A 19,557-nucleotide genomic window follows, 5' to 3' on the forward strand; every position below is an offset into this window, starting at 1 on the left:
TTAAAGTGAACCTGAGGTGTAGAGGCATGTTCTCTGCTCTGTGTCCTCTCTAACCCACTCTCAGGCCCCCTGATGTAACCCCCCCATCCCCCCTGATGTAACCCCCTGAAATTGCCAACAATCAGCTCGTTGACAGCTAACAGGGGAATAGGTGACCCCTGCAGGAGAGATTTTGTATGTTGTGCACTGAATACATAGAAAAGTGGATGAAATGTGCAGCATTTTAAACACACTACTGATTGGTTAAAATGTATTTGGTGCCAGTATAAATCCAGCCTTATGGTCAAGCATTTCTCAGTTGTCTGATCTGTAATGCTAGTATGTTGCAGAGTCTTCAGCCACATACTGGTTCTTTGTAACTTGTAGTCTGTATTTAGGGAGAGTTGTCACATGTGGTGACGTGACTGCAGGTGGTTGATGTAAGAGTTCACTTAAAGGAAAACTATAGGTAGAGGGATATGGAGGTTGCCATATTGATTTCCCTTTAAAGTGGTTCTGTTACGGGGTTTTTTTTTTTTGTTTTTTTTAAATAAAAAAACTGACACCTACCTGGGGCTTTTACCGTCCCCCTACAGCTGTCATGTGACCACTGCCATCACCGTTCAATTATTTAACTAGACTAATACGAACATGCAGCTGCGCGTGACCTAGCTCCTGCAGGCATAGTATGAAATTTTTCTTACTGCACAGTAAGCCCCCAGAGATGCGAGCATGAGCTAGGACGCGCAGGGCTGCTGCCACGCAGTTGTATTCATCTAGTTAGATAAATAATTGAACGGCGATGGCGCTGTGGAACGGAGGATCATAGAGGATGGCACGGGCCCATGACAGCTGTAGGGGGCTGGTAGAAGCCCCAATAAGTGTCAGTTTTTGTTTTAAAATATTCTCCACAGAACCCCTTTAAAACAATACCAGTTGCGTGGCAACCCTGCTGATCGATTTGGCGGCAGTAACGTCTGAATAACATCAGGAACAAGCATGCAGATAATCTTGTCAGATTTGACAGCCAGAAACCTCTGATCTGCTGCATGCTTGTTCAGGGGTTGTGGCTAAAAGTATTAGGCAGATGATCAGCAGGACTGCCAGGTAACTAGTATTGATTAAAAGGAAATATGATAGCCCTCTTGCTAGTTGTCCTTTTAAATGGGTTCTCTAGTGGTGGTAAAAAAAACAAACAAACCCAAAACTGACACTTACCTGGTGCTTCTATTGGCCCCTGCAGCTGTCATGTTCTGCACAGTCCTCCTATGATCCTCTGTTCCTCGCCACTGGTCCAATATTTGTCTAACTAGACTATAGTGCTTGCTCCTGCGCACGCTAGCGGGAGCTTACTGCACAGAGTAGTATAATTAGACACATGATTGGACCGGCGGTGGGGAAAGGATTGTAGGACAGCATGGGACTTGACAGCTGCAGGGGGCTGATAGAAGCCCCAGGTGTTTGTTTTTTTACTACCACCAAAGAACCCTTTCAATGTACCTTCCCACCACTGATGGCTCAGGAATTATTTACACACACACACGAATTTGGATAGTGCTTTATCTGTAGGATTTTTTTTTTCTTTAAAATTACCATGTGAAACATGTATAATGGAAAACTGATTAAGGTTAAATCACTGCTTTTTTTTTGGCTGGGCCTTCCTGAGTCCTATGGCCCACAGCACTGGCAGGCCTCTACCTCTCATCACCTGCAGGATACCATAAGAGGTCCAGCAACAAATTTCCTCTCTTTCAAGACATTGCTTCTGCTTGTGCCTTCAGTGATCACACTTCCAGCCACTTTCCTAAGCAATCCTGCTGTTCTTCCACTCTCTGTATCCTCTGATCTAGCAAACCCTATGGTCTTTCCCAGTGGCGTAGCTAAGGAGCTGTGGGCCCCGATGCAAGTTTTACAATGGGGCCCCCCCAAGCACTCTATACATAACAATTGATATGGTGCACCAAAACCTGCAAATGGTAACTACAGTGTCAGAGGTGCAAGAAGGGGATGGGGAACAGTTTTTAATGATTACCACTATTCAAAGTATCTATAGAAGTGATTATTATGAGCACAGGACCAATAGAAAGCTAAAACTGTAGTTGAGAGAGGGCCCCTCTGGCCCAAGGGCCCCGATGCGGTCGCTACCTCTGCAACCCCTATTGCTACGCCCCTGGTCTTTCCTTTGTGCTATTTTACACACAACTACTTCCATGCTGTACAGAACTAATAAGTTTGTCAGACCTAGATCAATTTATCTTATGACTGGTCTTTCCGGTTTGAATTAACCACGTTACTGTGAGTAGAAATACACTTCCCAAACTGCAGCTCCATTAGTTAATAAAAAGTGTAAATGGTAGCCATGAATTAACTAAACTGCAATCATCAAAGAATGGTTGTGAAATGAACACTCACCTGGGACAAAACCGGACATGACAAATTGCTGATGTAACTAAATTAGCATTTGCAAAACTGCAGCCGCGTACACACCCAAAATAAATTTTAATTAAATCTGGGCTGCACTTGATTTGACATCTGCAGTTTCTGTATGTGTTAACCCATTGCTAGTCTTTCAGTATCTAGCATGACCCAGCTAAGAATTGCAAAGCACTCCATTCTTTTAGAGCAATAAGGCCACTTTCACGCTGAAAGAATGTATGTTTTAACTGATCAGTTCCATAGCAATGCAGTGTGAAAGGTTTCAGTTTAAACACATTTAAAGGACCACTATTGTGAAAATCTTAATCCATCTAAATGAAGTATGTTTTCTTCCTGAGTATAATGAATCATTAATTACTTTTCTCCTATGTTTTTGCTTTCACCTACAGTAAGCAGTAGAAATCTGTCATTACTGAAAGGTTTTGGGCTAGTCCATCTCTCCATAGGGGGTTTTCAGCATGGTCTTTATTCTTTATAAAAACACTCCCTAAAAAAATTCATATAAATATGCTGGCCAGCATCCCTGCACACTTTTTTTGGGCAGTTGGACGGAGCAACTGTAATTCAGTAAGTGCTTTTGAAATTAAGCAAAACCATGAGAATCACCTACGGGGAGATGTGCTAGTCCAAAACTTGTCAGATTACTAATACCTACTGTAAATGACAGCAACTTAGGGGAAAAGTGATTTTACGGTGCATTTTAGGCCCGGTTCACACTTGCGGTGGCCCTATGGAATCGCCGTGCCGGAGCCGCACCGCTTGCAGAACGGACGGAACGGACGCACGGCATAGCAATGAAAGCCTATGCGTCCGTTCACATGCGTCCGTTCTGCTGAACCGGAGCCGGACCGGATCTGGGCCGGATCCGGACTCCGTTCCAACATGCGCTATTTTTTCATCCGGCTCCTCCGGCAGCCGTATCCGGGGCAGAGCCGGACTGCACCATCCGGCCAATACAAACCAATGGGAACCGGAGAGCGCACAACACACTGGCTGAGAAATCCGGATGTTCTACCCCACTTCCTATGGGGGTTGTTGCGGCAATATTGGATGGGGACACATGGGCAAGCATTTTGGAGTGGAGCAGCACAGCTGGATCCGGATCCGGAGATGTTGGCAGCATGTCGGAGGTGGAGGTGAGTGCTAAACAGCAGAGGGCCTGATTCCACAGGTCCCCCTTCTGCTGACCTCCCAGACCCCAACATTTTTTTTTGTTTTTAACGTAACTTTTGCCAAACGGATCCGGATCGCATCCTGATGGACACCTGATGCAACCTGACCGGATCAGAACCGTACGGTTCCGATCCGGTCAGGTCATCCGGTCCGTTTGGCAAACAACCGCTAATGTGAACCGGGCCTTACTCTGGAAGAAACATACTTATTTGCATGTATTTTACAATTTTCAAGATAGTGGTCCTTTAACCCTCCTGGCGCTCTAATGTTTTCCGCCAGGAGGCAGCGCAGCATTTTTTAAATCCTGTATTAGCCGCTGCTCAGCGGCATCCCCCCGCGTCAACTATCTCCGATCAGGAAATCCAGTTCAAAGAACAGGATTTCCTGGAGGGCTTCCTGTCTTTGGGAGTCCTGATCCACCCCTCAGTGCTGCCTGGCACTGATTGGCCAGGCAGCGCACGGGGTCTGGGGGGGGGCAGAGTGGATAGCGGCGATCGAGCGCGGGCCGGTGGCGATTGGTGTGCTGATGCAGCTAGCAAAGTGCTAGTTGCGTTCAGCAAAAAAAAGAAAAAAAAATTGAGCAAATCGGCCCAGCAGGGCCTGAGAAAACCTCCTGCGCGGCTTACCCCTGCCAGGAAGGTTAATGTGAACTGATCCCTACTCAAATATGGACATTATGTTGTATGTTTAGTTATAACTGACAGCAACTGATTGTGTGAAAGGACCCTTATTGTGAGGACTTCAGTTACATGGCTGGGGGTAAGTGGGGAGAATACTTTTGGCCAAAGGGGTCAGGGGCTGCTGGATTATCTTGGCCAAGTTTTATCTGGCATTCGTACAGATCTTTAACCACTTAAGGACCAGGGGATTTATGTGTGAACTGTGCTGCGTGGGCTCTCCAGCCCTCAGCACAGAACGTGAATGAGGCAGGGTGATCAGACTTCCCCCCCCCCCCCTTTTATTTTCCCCCACTAGGGGGATGTCCTGCTGGGGGGGGGGGTCTGGTCACTGCCGCTCTGTGTGGCTGGGGAGTAGCACCCCCCCTTCCGCAGTGATATTCCACGCTCCCTTACCTCCCTCTCCCTCCGGATCTGGGTGGTACAGGACTAATTTCCTGTAGAATTTCATGGTAGCATACTACGGGTTAGTCCTGCCCCCTAACCCTGTCAGGACCAGTCATTATAAATTTTTGCTCCCCCCACCTCTCATTGCTTTTTTTCCCCGTCCTCAGCCGGGACCGGACGGTACGCTGTACCATATACTTTTTTTTTTCCCCCCTTACCTACTTCCGCATGGCTTGCCTCCGACCATGTGAGGCTCTGGCAGTGACTCACTAAAGGTGGGGCCATCCAGAGAAGTCGCCCCCTTTGCTCTGCTGGTCTGTTCCGGGGGGCGCAGAAGGTATAGAGCACTGTAAATCAGTGTACACGTGTACCGGGCGACTGCAGGCATCTTGCTGATTACAGGGAGCACTTCCTGTGTGCGTTCCACTGTTTTCATTGGTGGGCAGCAGAGGACAATCCAGCTGGAGCGAGGCTTGGCTTTCTTTGACTTCCGACTGGCTGCAGGAAATGAGGTAGGACGCCGGGACCTCTCTCTATTTAGCTGCTGCAGAGGAATAGATCAATGCTGCAGCCAGCGAGTGTCAGGAGCATCTAGACAGCATACAGGACTGGTGAGACAAACATGTTTTCTCTTATCTATGCAGACAGGCAATTAAGCTTAAAGGAGAACTGTAGTGAGAGGTATATGGTGGCTGCCATATTGATTTCCTTTTAAGCAATACTAGTTGCCTGGCAGCCCTGCTGAAATATTTGGCCGAAGTAGTGGCTGAATCAAACCAGAATCAAGCATGCAGCTAATCTTGTCAGATCTGTCAAAATTGTCAGTAAAACCTGATCTGCTGCATGCTTGTTCAGGGTCTATGGCTGAAAGTATTAGAGGCAGAGGATCAGCAGGAGAGCCAGGACACTGGTATAGCTTAAATGGAAATAAATATGGCAGCCTCCATATACCTCTCTCTACAGTTCTCCTTTAATACAGGCATACAGTATACAGATAGATCAAGTGAGAATTCTTTTGTTGTAGGTGGTAATACCCCCTGTGTGTTAGAGATCCAGGATATTCTGTTCTCCTTCTGCAGCAGCCTGAGGTAAATTAACCCTGCATTTACTTGAGCAAATGTTGTTCAGCTGTATTAGGGGGAGTTGCAACAAAGCATAATATTTAGCTTTGTGTTGTTTGCAGTATTCTGTGTAAAACATGGATGCATCTGCCCAGGAAGTAGACCAGCCACAAGATAGGTGGTAAGGCAAATCTGGTTTTTTTTTTTCCTTTTTTTTTGTGTTCTTGGAGGTGAAGATATAAACACAATAAGAATATAATATATTATTTTGTGTTTTTCAGCCCTGAATCCCAACCAGTAACTTCCTCTTCATCCTCAAACCATACATCCGCTAAAAGCTCAAACAAATCACAGTCTAGGAAAAGACCGAGCGGTCAGCCACAATCAGATCAATGTTGGGCATGTGGAAATAGGCCAACGCCAGGCAAACTGGTTTGCTCCACATGTTTCTACTCTTTTCCAGTGGAGGAGGTACTGCAGGAGGAGGATCTGACTACCCTCATAAGGGTTATAGTACAGCAAACTTTAAAAGAAGCATCTGCCCCATCAACAGGTGCCCATATTGAGCATAAGGAGGTAGAAGCAGCTTCGCAGGAGGATGACACAGAGGGTGCAGATGAGACCGCTATCGGTTTTGACTTTGCGTTAGTCAGCCCATTTATAAAATCTGTACGCAAGGCAATACAGTGGGAAGAACCGGAGGAGCCCCCTGCAAAATCTAGGTGTTATTATCCACGCTTAAAGAATAAGGTAATAACGTTTCCGGTTATGGAGGAGGTTAATGACCTCGTACTGGAGGAGTGGTCAAGGGTAGAGAAGAAGGCACCTCTAGCCAATAAGCTGGGGAAGTTATGAGGGGATTTGTCAAAGAAGCTTGAGGCGTCACCCATAATCGATGCATCAGTAGCAAGGCTAGCAAGACATGTTACCCTTCCCTCAGAGGACTCGGTATCTTTCAAGGATCCACTAGATAAAAAGATGGATCAGGATTTAAGAAGGGCTTACATCTCTATGGGCAATTCCTGTAGACCGGCTATCGCCCTCACGTCTGTGGGGAGAGCTATCAGAGCATGGGCAGATAATCTGGAAGGGGCAGTCCAGGCAGGGGTTGATAACAAGACCATCCTCTCAGCCCTGGAGGAATTTAGACTTGCTGGTGATTTTGTAGGCAAAGCCGCGTTTCATATTTTAAGGTCTTCTACTCGGGCAATGTTACATACCGTAACATCTAAACGAGCCATGTGGCTAAAGCCATGGTCAGCGGACATCTCGTCTCACGTCACGTGGTGTAAGATTCCTTACGACGGTGAGAACTTATTTGGCAGCAAGTTAGATACAGCCATCTCCAGGGTCACGGGGGGTAGGTCTGGACTACTTCCTCAGGATAGACGTCCAAAAAGACAAAGGCCTCAATTCACTAAACTTATCTCCTGTCTTTAATAACTCTTCTAGAGTTGTTACCATGGTGATAAGGCATGTAGTATTCAGGAAACATTTTACCTCAGGAAAGCCTAAAGTCAACTCTTCTGTCTTTAAATTAACTCTCCAATCCTTAAAATAACTCCAGAGTTAAAGACAGGCTGTTAAGTAGCTGCATGTGAAAATAACTACAGAGGAGGTAAATTAACTACAGAGGAGGTAAATTAACTACAGGAGAGGTAACTTAAGGAATGAAGAGGTAAGATAACTCTCTCACGTGTGGAGGTAAGTTTTCTCTTGCCTTATTATCTCTAGCATGATCTTAGTGAATTGAGGCCAATGACCAGTTGACAGAAGAAGCTTTCAAAGCAGACAAAGAGATTATAGATCGAGTAAGAATTCCCAAAATTTTCGTCGCCAATGGCATGGAACGCAGGCAACCTTGTCAAAGTATAACAAGCAACGCATCCCGACCAACTCTCAAAATCAAAAATCTTTCTGAAGATTTGTCCGCCCAGGAGGGAGTGGGAGGAGGCAGATTATCAAACTATGCACACCTCTGGGCGGAGATATTCAACAATTGGTGGGTGACAAGGACTATTCAGGACGGTCACTCATGGACATTCAAGGAACGACCCCCAGACAGAATGTTTATTGCCACAAAGATTCCAGCCTCACCAGAAAAATTACAGATTTTACAGACATATGAGGAGGTCTGCTCACGAAACGTGCCATCATACAGGTGCCACAGCAGGAAAGATACGAGGGGATATGTGCTTCAATTCATTAAAGGGTGTTCGATAACAAAATCCCAGTCCTTAAAATACCGCATTCGGTATTTTACACTTCACTGTGCTAATTCATCAATATTTTCACACGTGGTAGATGTTCGGTAAGTTACCGAAGAGATCCGTGCAGTGAGGGCATTACAATAGGAAAGAGGCAGCACCGACATCCCTATACATGTGCCTTTTATATTTGTTGTACTGCCTCTGCTCTTGCTGAATCTGTCTCATTAGTCTTAACTACTTCCCGACCGCAGTATAGACAAATGGCGGCCGGGAAGTAAACGCCATATTGACAAAATGCGGCGATCCTTGTTTGGGCATGGGCGGAGCGATCGCGTCATCCGTGACGCGATCCTCCGCCTCCGCCTGTCGCCGCTCACTCGCCGCAACATCCCGCCGGCCATACGGAAGCGCCGGCGGGATGTTAACCCGACGATCGCCGCATACAAAGTGTATAATACACTTTGTAATGTTTACAAAGTGTATTATACAGGCTGCCTCCTGCCCTGGTGGTCCCAGTGTCCGAGGGACCACCAGGGCAGGCTGCAGCCACCCTAGTCTGCACCAAGCACACTGATTTTCTCCCCCCCCCCCCCGCCCCAGATCGCCCACAGCACCCATCAGACCCCCCCCCTGCCCACCCCCCAGACCCCTGTTTACACCCAATCACCCCCCTAATCACCCATCAATCACTCCCTGTCACTATCTGTCAACGCTATTTTTTTTTTTATACCCCCCCCCCCCCTGCCCCCTCCTGATCACCCCCCACCCCTCAGATTCTCCCCAGACCCCCCCCCCCATGTACTGTATGCATCTATCCCCCCTGATCACCTGTCAATCACCCCCTGTCACTGCCACCCATCAATCAGCCCCTAACCTGCCCCTTGCGGGCAATCTGATCACCCCCCCACACCAATAGATCGCCCGCAGATCCGACATCAGATCACCTCCCAAATCCATTGTTTACATCTATTCTCTCCTCTAAACACCCACTAATTACCCATCAATCACCCCCTATCACCACCTATCACTTTTACCTATCAGATCAGACCCTAATCTGCCCCTTGCGGGCACCCAATCACCCGCCCACACGCTCAGATTGTCCTCAGACCCCCCCCCCCCCCCTTATCAATTCACCAGTGCATTCATTACATCTGTTCTTCCCTGTAATAACCCACTGATCACCTGCCAATCACCTATCACCCCCTGTCACCCCCTGTCACTGCCACCCATCAATCAGCCCCTAACCTGCCCCTTGCGGGCAATCTGATCACCCACCCACACTATTAGATCGCCCGCAAACCCGCCGTCAGATTACCTCCCAAATGTATTGTTTACATCTGTTATCTTCTCTAAACACCCACTAATTACCCATCAATCACCCATCAATCACCCCCTATCACTGTTACCTATCAGATCAGACCCTAATCTGCCCCTTGCGGGCACCCAATCACCCGCCTACACGCTCAGATTACCCTCAGACCCCCCCTTATCAATTCGCCAGTGCAATATTTACATCTGTTCTCCCCTGTAATAACCCACTGATTACCTGTCAATCACCTGCCAATCACCTATCACCCATCAATCACCCCCTGTCACTGCCACCCAACAATCAGCCCCTAACCTGCCCCTTGCGGGCAATCTGATTACCCACCCACACCAATAGATCGCCCGCAGATCCGACATCAGATCACCACCCAAGCGCAGCGTTTACATCTATTCTCTCCTCTAAACACCCACTAATTACCCATCAATCACCCCCTATCACCACCTGTCACTGTCACCCATCAGATCAGACCCTAATCTGCCCCTTGCGGGCACCCAATCACCCGCCTACACGCTCAGATTGCCCTCAGACCCCCCCTTATCAATTCGCCAGTGCAATATTTACATCTGTTCTCCCCTGTAATAACCCACTGATTACCTGTCAATCACCCATCAATCACCCCCTGTCACTGCCACCCATCAATCACCCCCTGTCACTGCCACCCATCAATCACCCGCTGTCACTGCCACCCATCAATCAGCCCCTAACCTGCCCCTTGCGGGCAATCTGATCACCCACCCACACCAATAGATCGCCCGCAGATCCGACGTCCGATCACCTCCCAAGTGCAGTGTTTACATCTGTTCTCTACCCTAAACACCCACTAATTACCCATCAATCACCCCCTGTCACTGCTACCTATCAGATTAGACCCCTATCTGCCCCTAGGGCACTCAATCACCCGCCCACACCCTCAGAATGCCCTCAGACCCCAGCCCTGATCACCTCGCCAGTGCATTGCTTGCATCTATTCTCCCCTCTAATCACACCTTGAGACACCCATCAATCACCTCCTGTCACCCCCTAGCACACCTACCCATCAGATCAGGCCCTAATTTGCCCCGTGTGGGCTCCTGATCACTCGGCCAAACCCTCAGATCCCCCTCAGACCCCCTTCCAATCACCTCCCCAGTGCATTGATTGCATCTATTTTCCCCTCTAACCACCCCCTGAGACACCCATCAATCACCTCCTGTCACCCCCTAGCACTCCTATCCATCAGATCAGGCCCAATACAACCTGTCATCTAAAAGGCCACCCTGCTTATGACCGGTTCCACAAAATTCAGCCCCTCATAGACCACCTGTCATCAAAATTTGCAGATGCTTATACCCCTGAACAGTCATTTTGAGACATTTGGTTTCCAGACTACTCACGGTTTTGGGCCTGTAAAATGCCAGGGCGGTATAGGAACCCCACAAGTGTCCCCATTTTAGAAAAAAAGACACCCCAAGGTATTCTGTTAGGTGTATGACGAGTTCATAGAAGATTTTATTTTTTGTCAAAAGTTAGCGGAAATTGATTTTTATTGTTTTTTTTCCACAAAGTGTCACTTTCCGCTAACTTTTGACAAAAAATAAAATCTTCTATGAACTCGTCATACACCTAACAGAATACCTTGGGGTGTCTTCTTTCTAAAATGGGGTCACTTGTGGGGTTCCTATACTGCCCTGGCATTTTAGGGGCCCTAAACCGCGAGGAGTAGTCTAGAAAACAAATGCCTCAAAATGACCTGTGAATAGGACGTTGGGCCCCTTAGCGCACCTAGGCTGCAAAAAAAGTGTCACACATGTGGTATCGCCGTACTCAGGAGAAGTAGTATAATGTGTTTTGGGGTGTATTTTTACACATACCCATGCTGGGTGGGAGAAATCTCTCTGTAAATGGACAATTGTGTGTAAAAAAAATCAAAAGATTGTCATTTACAGAGATATTTCTTCCACCCAGCATGGGTATGTGTAAAAATACACCCCAAAACACATTATACTACTTCTCCTGAGTACGGCGATACCACATGTGTGGCACTTTTTTACACCCTAAGTGCGCTAAGGGGCCCAACGTCCAATGAGTACCTTTAGGATTTCACAGGTCATTTTGCGACATTTGCTTTCAAGACTACTCCTCACGGTTTAGGGCCCCTAAAATGCCAGGGCAGTATAGGAACCCCACAAATGACCCCATTTTAGAAAGAAGACACCCCAAGGTATTCTGTTAGGACTATGGTGAGTTCATAGAAGATTTTATTTTTTGTCACAAGTTAGCGGAAAATGACACTTTGTGAAAAAAAACAATACAAATCAATTTCCGCTAACTTGTGACAAAAAAATAAAATCTTCTATGAACTCACCATACTCCTAACGGAATACCTTGGGGTGTCTTCTTTCTAAAATGGGGTCATTTGTGGGGTTCCTATACTGCCCTGGCATTTTAGGGGCCCTAAACCGTGAGGAGTCGTCTTGAAAGCAAATGTCGCAAAATGACCTGTGAAATCCTAAAAGTACTCATTGGACTTTGGGCCCCTTAGCGCGGTTAGGGTGCAAAAAAGTGCCACACATGTGGTATCGCCGTACTCAGGAGAAGTAGTATAATGTGTTTTGGGGTGTATTTTTACACATACCCATGCTGAGTGGGAGAAATCTCTCTGTAAATGGACAATTGTGTGTAAAAAAAATTAACAAATTGTCATTTACAGAGATATTTCTCCCACCCAGCATGGGTATGTGTAAAAATACACCCCAAAACACATTATACTACTTCTCCTGAGTACGGCAATACCACATGTGTGGCACTTTTTTGCAGCCTAACTGCGCTAAGGGGTCCAAAGTCCAATGAGCACCTTTAGGCTTTACAGGGGTGCTTACAATTTAGCACCCCCCAAAATGTCAGGACAGTAAACACACCCCACAAATGACCCCATTTTGGAAAGTAGACCCTTCAAGGTATTCAGAGAGGGGCATGGTGAGTCCGTGGCAGATTTCATTTTTTTTTGTCGCAAGTTAGAAGAAATAGAAACTTTTTTTTTTTTTTTCCCTCACAAAGTGTCATTTTCCGCTTACTTGTGACAAAAAATAATATCTTCTATGAACTCACTATGCCTCTCAGTGAATACTTTGGGATGTCTTCTTTCCAAAATGGGGTCATTTGGGGGGTATTTATACTATCCTGGAATTCTAGCCCCTCATGAAACATGACAGGGGGTCAGAAAAGTCAGAGATGCTTGAAAATGGGAAAATTCACTTTTTGCACCATAGTTTGTAAACGCTATAACTTTTACCCAAACCAATAAATATACACTGAACATGTTTGTCCACATTTTTCGCGCTGCATGTATACAGAAATTTTACTTTATTTGAAAAATGTCAGCACAGAAAGTTAAAAAAATCATTTTTTTGCCAAAATTCATGTCTTTTTTGATGAATATAATAAAAAGTAAAAATCGCAGGAGCAATCAAATAGCACCAAAAGAAAGCTTTATTAGTGACAAGAAAAGGAGCCAAAATTCATTTAGGTGGTAGGTTGTATGAGCGAGCAATAAACCGTGAAAGCTGCAGTGGTCTGAATGGAAAAAAAGTGGCCGGTCCTTAAGGGGTAGAAAGTCCTAGGTCCTCAAGTGGTTAAGTTTCTATTTACTTGCCACAGCTTAGATGAACTGCTGAGAAACATTACACATTCCCTGCTTAGGTCATTTTGCCACGAGCTCCCACTTGCATCCCTGCATATTTAAACAGGCACTCAAGGGGTTACACTACCGAAGGGTGCCTAGAAAAAAAGGGTGCCTGGAAAATAATTTTAAATTCTTTTCTCTCCCCTGGCTGCCTGGGGGGGGGGGGGTCTGTTCCACCCAAGAAGCCTGGCCAACCTATCAGCAGCACTTGCAGGGGACAGGGGAGGTTTCTATGGTCCTGTCACACACGGAGAAGGCATTCCAAGCTCCTTATCGACAGGGGAGAGCTGGAGATAAACACCGCACATGTTATCGAATGCTGTGAGCTTGATGAATTAACATTTGCTGACATTTTACTGACATGTGTTGAGGTAATCGCTTAACAAGTCGGTAATTTATCTCTCTGCACAGGAATGTCTGCTTCTCATGCGGTAACTGCTTTGATGAATTAACATTTTACTAAGTGCTCCGTAAAGTCAGCTGTTTTCAGCATTACCGAATGCGGTAATGCTTGATGAATTGAAGCCATACTCTCCACTTTTCTTCGTTACAAAAAAATCGGGCGAACTCCGCCCTGTTCTGGACTTGAGAATACTGAACGACCACATCTTGCAAAGCAGGTTCAAGATGGAGTCGCTACAGACTATAATCCCTTCAATTCATCTATCAGATTGGCTGCTTTCTATCGATTTAGAAGATGCCTATTCACATATACCCATCCACAAACAGTTTCAGAAGTTCCTGAGATTTGCAATCGGAGACCTGCATTTTCAATTTTGTGTGCTACCATTTGTAATATGCACGGCACCGCGAACTTTTACAAAGATATTAGTGAATGTAATAGCATTACTCAGGGAACGCGGATTACGCACACACCACTACCTAGACGATATTTTACTGATAGCATCGTCCAGGGAAAAACTCATAAGGCACAGAACGATTCTAATCAATATGTTGAAACATCTGGGATGGCTGATCAACTGGAAAAAGAGCAGGCTGGAGCCGACACAGACTTTGGTTTTCTTGGGGGCAGAGATCAGCACGTTAGACAACGCCGTCAGACTCCCACAAGAGAAAATTCATATGACAGTACAGAGAATAACAGAAGCAAAGGACAAGCTACGAACAGAGGATCAGAGTTCTTCCATGTCTGAAGAAGGAGTTCAATTGGTGGAGGTGTGTCTCCAATCTACAATGTCATCACAGGATTCAGGAAGCCACTCCCATTTACATTACGACAGACGCAAGTCAGTGGGGGTGGGGAGCCCACCTAGGTCACAACTATGTACAGGGCAGGTGGAGAACATCAATGGAGGGAGTCCCAGCCAACATCCTAGAAATCCGTGCAGCATGGGAAGCACTATCACACTTTGCGGAAAAGGTGAAAGGAAGACCGACAATCCTCAGGATGGACAATACGACTGCAGTCGCTTATGTTCAGAACCAGAGGGGAACACGCAGCGGAACACTCATGAGAGAGGTAACGCCTATCATGGAATGGGCTCAGGAGAGAGTCCCCCTCCTATCAGCCATACACATTCCGGGACTTCAGAATTCAATAGCGGACAAATTAAGCAGGCAGTGGATAGATCACAACGAATGGTCACTCAGTCCTCAGATATTCAATCTCATTTGTCGCAAGTGGGGTCGGCCACAGATGGACCTAATGGCAACCCCGGAGAACGCGAAGTGCCTCCGTTTCATAACCAGATACAGATGCGGGGGGGGCACAAGCATGGGATGCGTTAACAGCACCTTGGAATTGCAACAAGGCGTATGTTTTCCCTTCGGTACCCCTCATACTTCACCTACTCAGGAGAATCCAACAGGGGGAAATAACAATAATAGCTGTGGTCCCTTTTTGGCCGCGCAGGCCATGGTTCCCTTTACTTCTGGAACTCTCAGTAGAACCTCCCTTCAAACTTCCATGTCCCAGGGACTTACTAACACAGAACAAGCTTCTACATCCAAATCCCGACAGACTCTGTTTGACGGCATGGAAGTTGAGAGGAGGAAACTGTCGGAGATAGGGTGCTCGTCTGCTGTGACCGAGACCCTACTGAAAGCAAGAAAGTTGTCCACCAATAGGACATACCACAAGATATGGGATAAGTACACTAGCTTTATGTTAGAGAAACAGTCAGACCCAATGAACCCGCCCATAGCTCATGTGTTAGAGTTTCTGCAAAGGGGCCTAGATTTGGGTCTAGGGGTAAGAACCATTAAAGGACATATCTCGGCTATCTCTGCGCTCACAGATGTAAGATGGGCGGTTTATCCATTGGTGATTCAATTCATAAGAGCAACCACTAAGTTGAGACCACCAAGGAAGGTTCACTATCCACAATGGGATTTGCCAACTGTGTTACAGGGATTATCAAAGGAGCCGTTCGAGCCTATGCAGGGGTGTAATTTAATTAACTTCACTTTAAAGGTGGTGTTCCTGGTGGCGATTGCGTCAGCCCGACGAGTTTCTGAGATTCAAGCACTTAGCTCTTCCCCAGCACATCTACAGTTTTACCATGATAGAGTCATGCTGAGGCCAAATCTACAGTTTATCCATAAGGTGGCGTCTAACTTTAATTTCAACCAAGATTGGAATTTGACGATGTTTGTGGATCAGACGGCTGCTAATCCAAATTCGCTAAATATACCGGAATTACTAAAAGAGTACCTACAGAGAACAAGAGAAATTCGCAAGACGGATGGACTGTTTATTCTCCCAGTAGGCTATAAGAGAGGTCAGCCAACAGCTACGCGAACAATTGCATCCTGGTTGGTAAGGGCAATTCGGCCGGCATACAGAAGTGCAGGGGCAGAACCGCCAGCTATCATAACAGCCCACTCTACCAGAGCGATTGCTACATCTTGGGCGGCATCCGCAGGTGTATCGTCAGACAATATGCAGAGCGGCAAGCTGGTCATCGGCAAACACATTCATTAAACACTATAGAGTTGATCCAGGAGCTTTATCGACAGTGCAGTTTGGAAGAATGGTTCTGGCTTCAGCTCAGGAGATTGGAGGGGATCATTAATTCTGTCTTAACTACATATTATATATCCCTATAAAAGATTATTGATACAGATGTTGTTCAAGAATATTTCTGAATAAAGACAAATTATTTTCAGTTTTTTCGCATCATAAAGTTGTCCCTCCCTCTGTTTTATCTAGTTAAATCCTGTAGTATGCTGCCATGAAATTCTACAGGAAAATGGAAAATTTATACTTACCTACCGGTAATTTTCCTTTCCTGTGTAATCTGCATGGCAGCATACGGAGCTCCCACCCTAGTGCTACGACGGTCAGTGGTACTAGAAACAAAAAGCAATGAGAGGTGGGGGGGAGCAAACATTTATAATGACTGGTCCTGGCAGGGTTAGGGGGCGGGACTAACCCATAGTATGCTGCCATGAAGATTCCACAGGAAAGGAAAATTACCGGTAGGTAAGTATACATTTTCCGTTATCCGTCCTATACCGCCTCCAATAGGCTTTAGCCTATCAGACGGCGGAAATTCCCGGTCAATCAGAGGCTAGGGATCACCTATCTCCTTTACAGCGCTGCTGCGCAGCAGCGCCTTATTGATGTAAACAGCGGGGATTTCTTCTGCACGTGTTTACAATTAGCCTGCGAGCCACGATCGGCAGCTCGCAGACTGTTCACGGAGACACCCTCCGTGAACTGACATGGAACGGCCGCTCGAAAAGCGTTAGGCGGTTAAGTGGTTAACCTGGTGCCAACTGCTCCACGCCAATTGGCGTGAGCAGTGTGGCAGCCCCAGGACCGCTCCACACCCATTTGCGTGAACAGTCTTCTATTAGTTAGCAGGAGATCGTGCACATCATCTGCTTGGGGGGGCGGAGCTCCACCCCACCTTCAGTCTCCGAGCAGCAATTGCCACTTGGGAGACTGTTGGACAGCAACTTTGCCGTCTTACTTTTTACAGCGCTGCAATCTGTGTTACACTGGAGAGCGATCGGCTCTCATAGCCTGAAGCCTATGAGAGCCGATCGCAAGATTGGCTGGGAGGAGAATGGGGGGAAACTATAAAAAAAAAAGTTACATTTTAAAGTTTTATATATAAATATGAAAAATGTGGGGGTGATCAGACCCCACCAACAGAGAGCTCTTTAGTGGGGGGGAAAGAAGGGGGGAATTACTTGTGTGCTGTTTTGCAGCCCTGCAGCTTTGCCTTAAAGCTGCAGTGGGCCAATTAGGTAAAAATGGCCTGGTCACTAAGGGGGGGGGGGGGGGGGGGGGGGGTTAACACCGCAGTCCTCAAGTGGTTAAACAGGGGTGAGCCCGTAGAACTGCATATTCAGAAATTGACGTGAGATTAAGAACTACCGGGTCTTCACCTGGAATTAAAAAAAACTTTTTTATTGTATAAATGTAAACTATTCCAGCATGCAGGCCTTTGTCAAGTTGTGAGCACTTGACAAAGGCCTGCGTGCCAAAACTTTATGTAATACTGTGATACAATACAAATTTAAGCTTTTTTAGCATTTAAATCCAGGTCAAGGCCCTGTCATACTTGATTTCATGTGTATTAAGGTTCATACACACCTACAAACTATCTACCAAACTTGTCTGTTAGGCCCCATACAACTCTTGCTGTGAAACATTGAAAAAAACAAAAAAGTATTTTGCTATTGTTCAAACAGCTGATAAGTCAATCCAACTGTTAGATTGATTTCTTATCAGCTTTTTGAAAAATGGCAAGATTTTTTTGTGTGTGTTTAACAAAAGCTGTTTGACAATTGTGCTGAATAAAAGATCGCTGTTGAGCATGTGAATGGAGCTTAACAGTCAAGTTTGGCAGATAGTTGGTATGTGTGTATGAACCTTTACTCTCCAATTTCTCAGGGCCTGGGTGCTGCCTGGTTGACTCCCTGGTGTCTTCAATGTATGCAGTAATTGGACAAACTCATCGATTATGCAGAAACTGACCTCAGCCCCAGTACACTGGAATTATACCAAAATGAATCTGGCCTTTTGCTGGAAGCAGATATCTGCCTGCCAAATCTTTGACTGTAAGGATGTCTCTCTCTGAAGTTTCAACACCTCCCTGAGAACCTTAGTAAACACCCACCATGGATTTGTGGACCCACAGATTGCAATTGAACTAAAGTGAGTGGAGGGGAAACCCACTAGTGAGATTGCAATTAGGGGTAATCACAGGACATGTAGCATTTATTCTCAATGTTAACTATATAAGCGCTGGAAAAAAAAATCACTTTTGTAGCACTTTGGGGGGCTGAGCAATTACAATTTAATAAAACATACCAGGTGTCTTGATTTCCTGCTTCTGACTGTAGTCCCGCCCCTAAAGGAAGAAGTTTCAAGCACTTCTCTGATTGGTCCTAGAGAAGCACCTATGACCTCTTCCTTTAGGGGGCCAGACGCCAGATACTTAGTAAGTATAACATTTAAAAAAAAAAATCTATGATCAATTGGAAGTGCTGTACAGTGCTTCTAAGTGTCTAAGAAATGCTGCAGCGTTTTGTAATAGGTTCCAGGCCTAAGAGTGACTGACCAGCTACACCTCATATTTTTGAAAATTCAGATAAACTAGAACAAATTTACAGGAGAGTTTTTAAAACTAAATTTGTTTAAAAGCAGTCTGTACCCACACCTCAAAGAAAATTGAACAATCACCATAGTACCACTGATAGTATCCTGGACTGGATTAGATTGGTAAATACAGTAATTACAAATTGATGGAATTTTGAGCAAATTTTGTATGCAGCTTGAAAATGGACCCATCAAATCCTACCAAGATAGAATTTGATAGGTCCATTGTCAAACTACATACAATACTTGTGTAATTCTGTATCAACTCAATTTGCATCTCATTAACCATCCCTAGACTACATCTGTCAATGTTGGGCACAAGAGTGAATTGTCTGGAGCTTTTCCACAGATGGGTAAAGAACTTGAAAGAGAAGATTGTAACGGAGGGGTGGGGGAGGAGGACCTAAAGTTTTACTGCGGCACCTGCCAAAAATGCAGGAAGCTATATCTGTGCATGACATCCTGCTTGCCTACACAACAGTCTCTACCAGGTCCAGTCCACCTAAGAGACAAGCTGTTAAAGAACAACTGTAGTGAGAAGAATATGGAGGCTACCGTATTTATTTCCAATAACAGTTGCCTGGCAGCCCTGCTAATCTTTTTGGCTGCAGTAGTATCTGAATAAGCATGCATGCAGGTTCTGATGTCAGAAACACCGGATCTGCTGCATGCTTGTTCAGAGTCCTTGGCTTAAAGTATTAGAGGCAAAGGATCAGTAGGCTGCCAGGAAACTAGTATTGCTTAAAAGGAAATAAATATTGTAGCCTCCATATCCCTCTTGCTTCAGTTGTCCTTTAACCTCCCTGGCGGTACGCTGTTTCTGAGGCTACTTCTGCGGGAGTGATTTTTTTGAATTAAATTTGCTTTAGCCGTTGTAGCTAGCTTCTATTGTTCCCTAAGTCCCCCGCACCCTTCTGATCCCCCCAATCACCGCCACTTTACGTTACCTAGCCGCGATCCTGCGAGAGCCACAGCCTCCCTGATGAGCTTCAGTCGCTATGGCGGTAACGTATAACGGCGGCGATCGGAGGCAATAAAAAAAAAGAGCGGAGGGATTTGGGGGGGGGGGGA

The sequence above is a fragment of the Hyperolius riggenbachi genome, chromosome 3 (assembly GCF_040937935.1).
Source record: "Hyperolius riggenbachi isolate aHypRig1 chromosome 3, aHypRig1.pri, whole genome shotgun sequence".
NCBI classification, from domain to species: Eukaryota; Metazoa; Chordata; class Amphibia; order Anura; family Hyperoliidae; genus Hyperolius; species Hyperolius riggenbachi.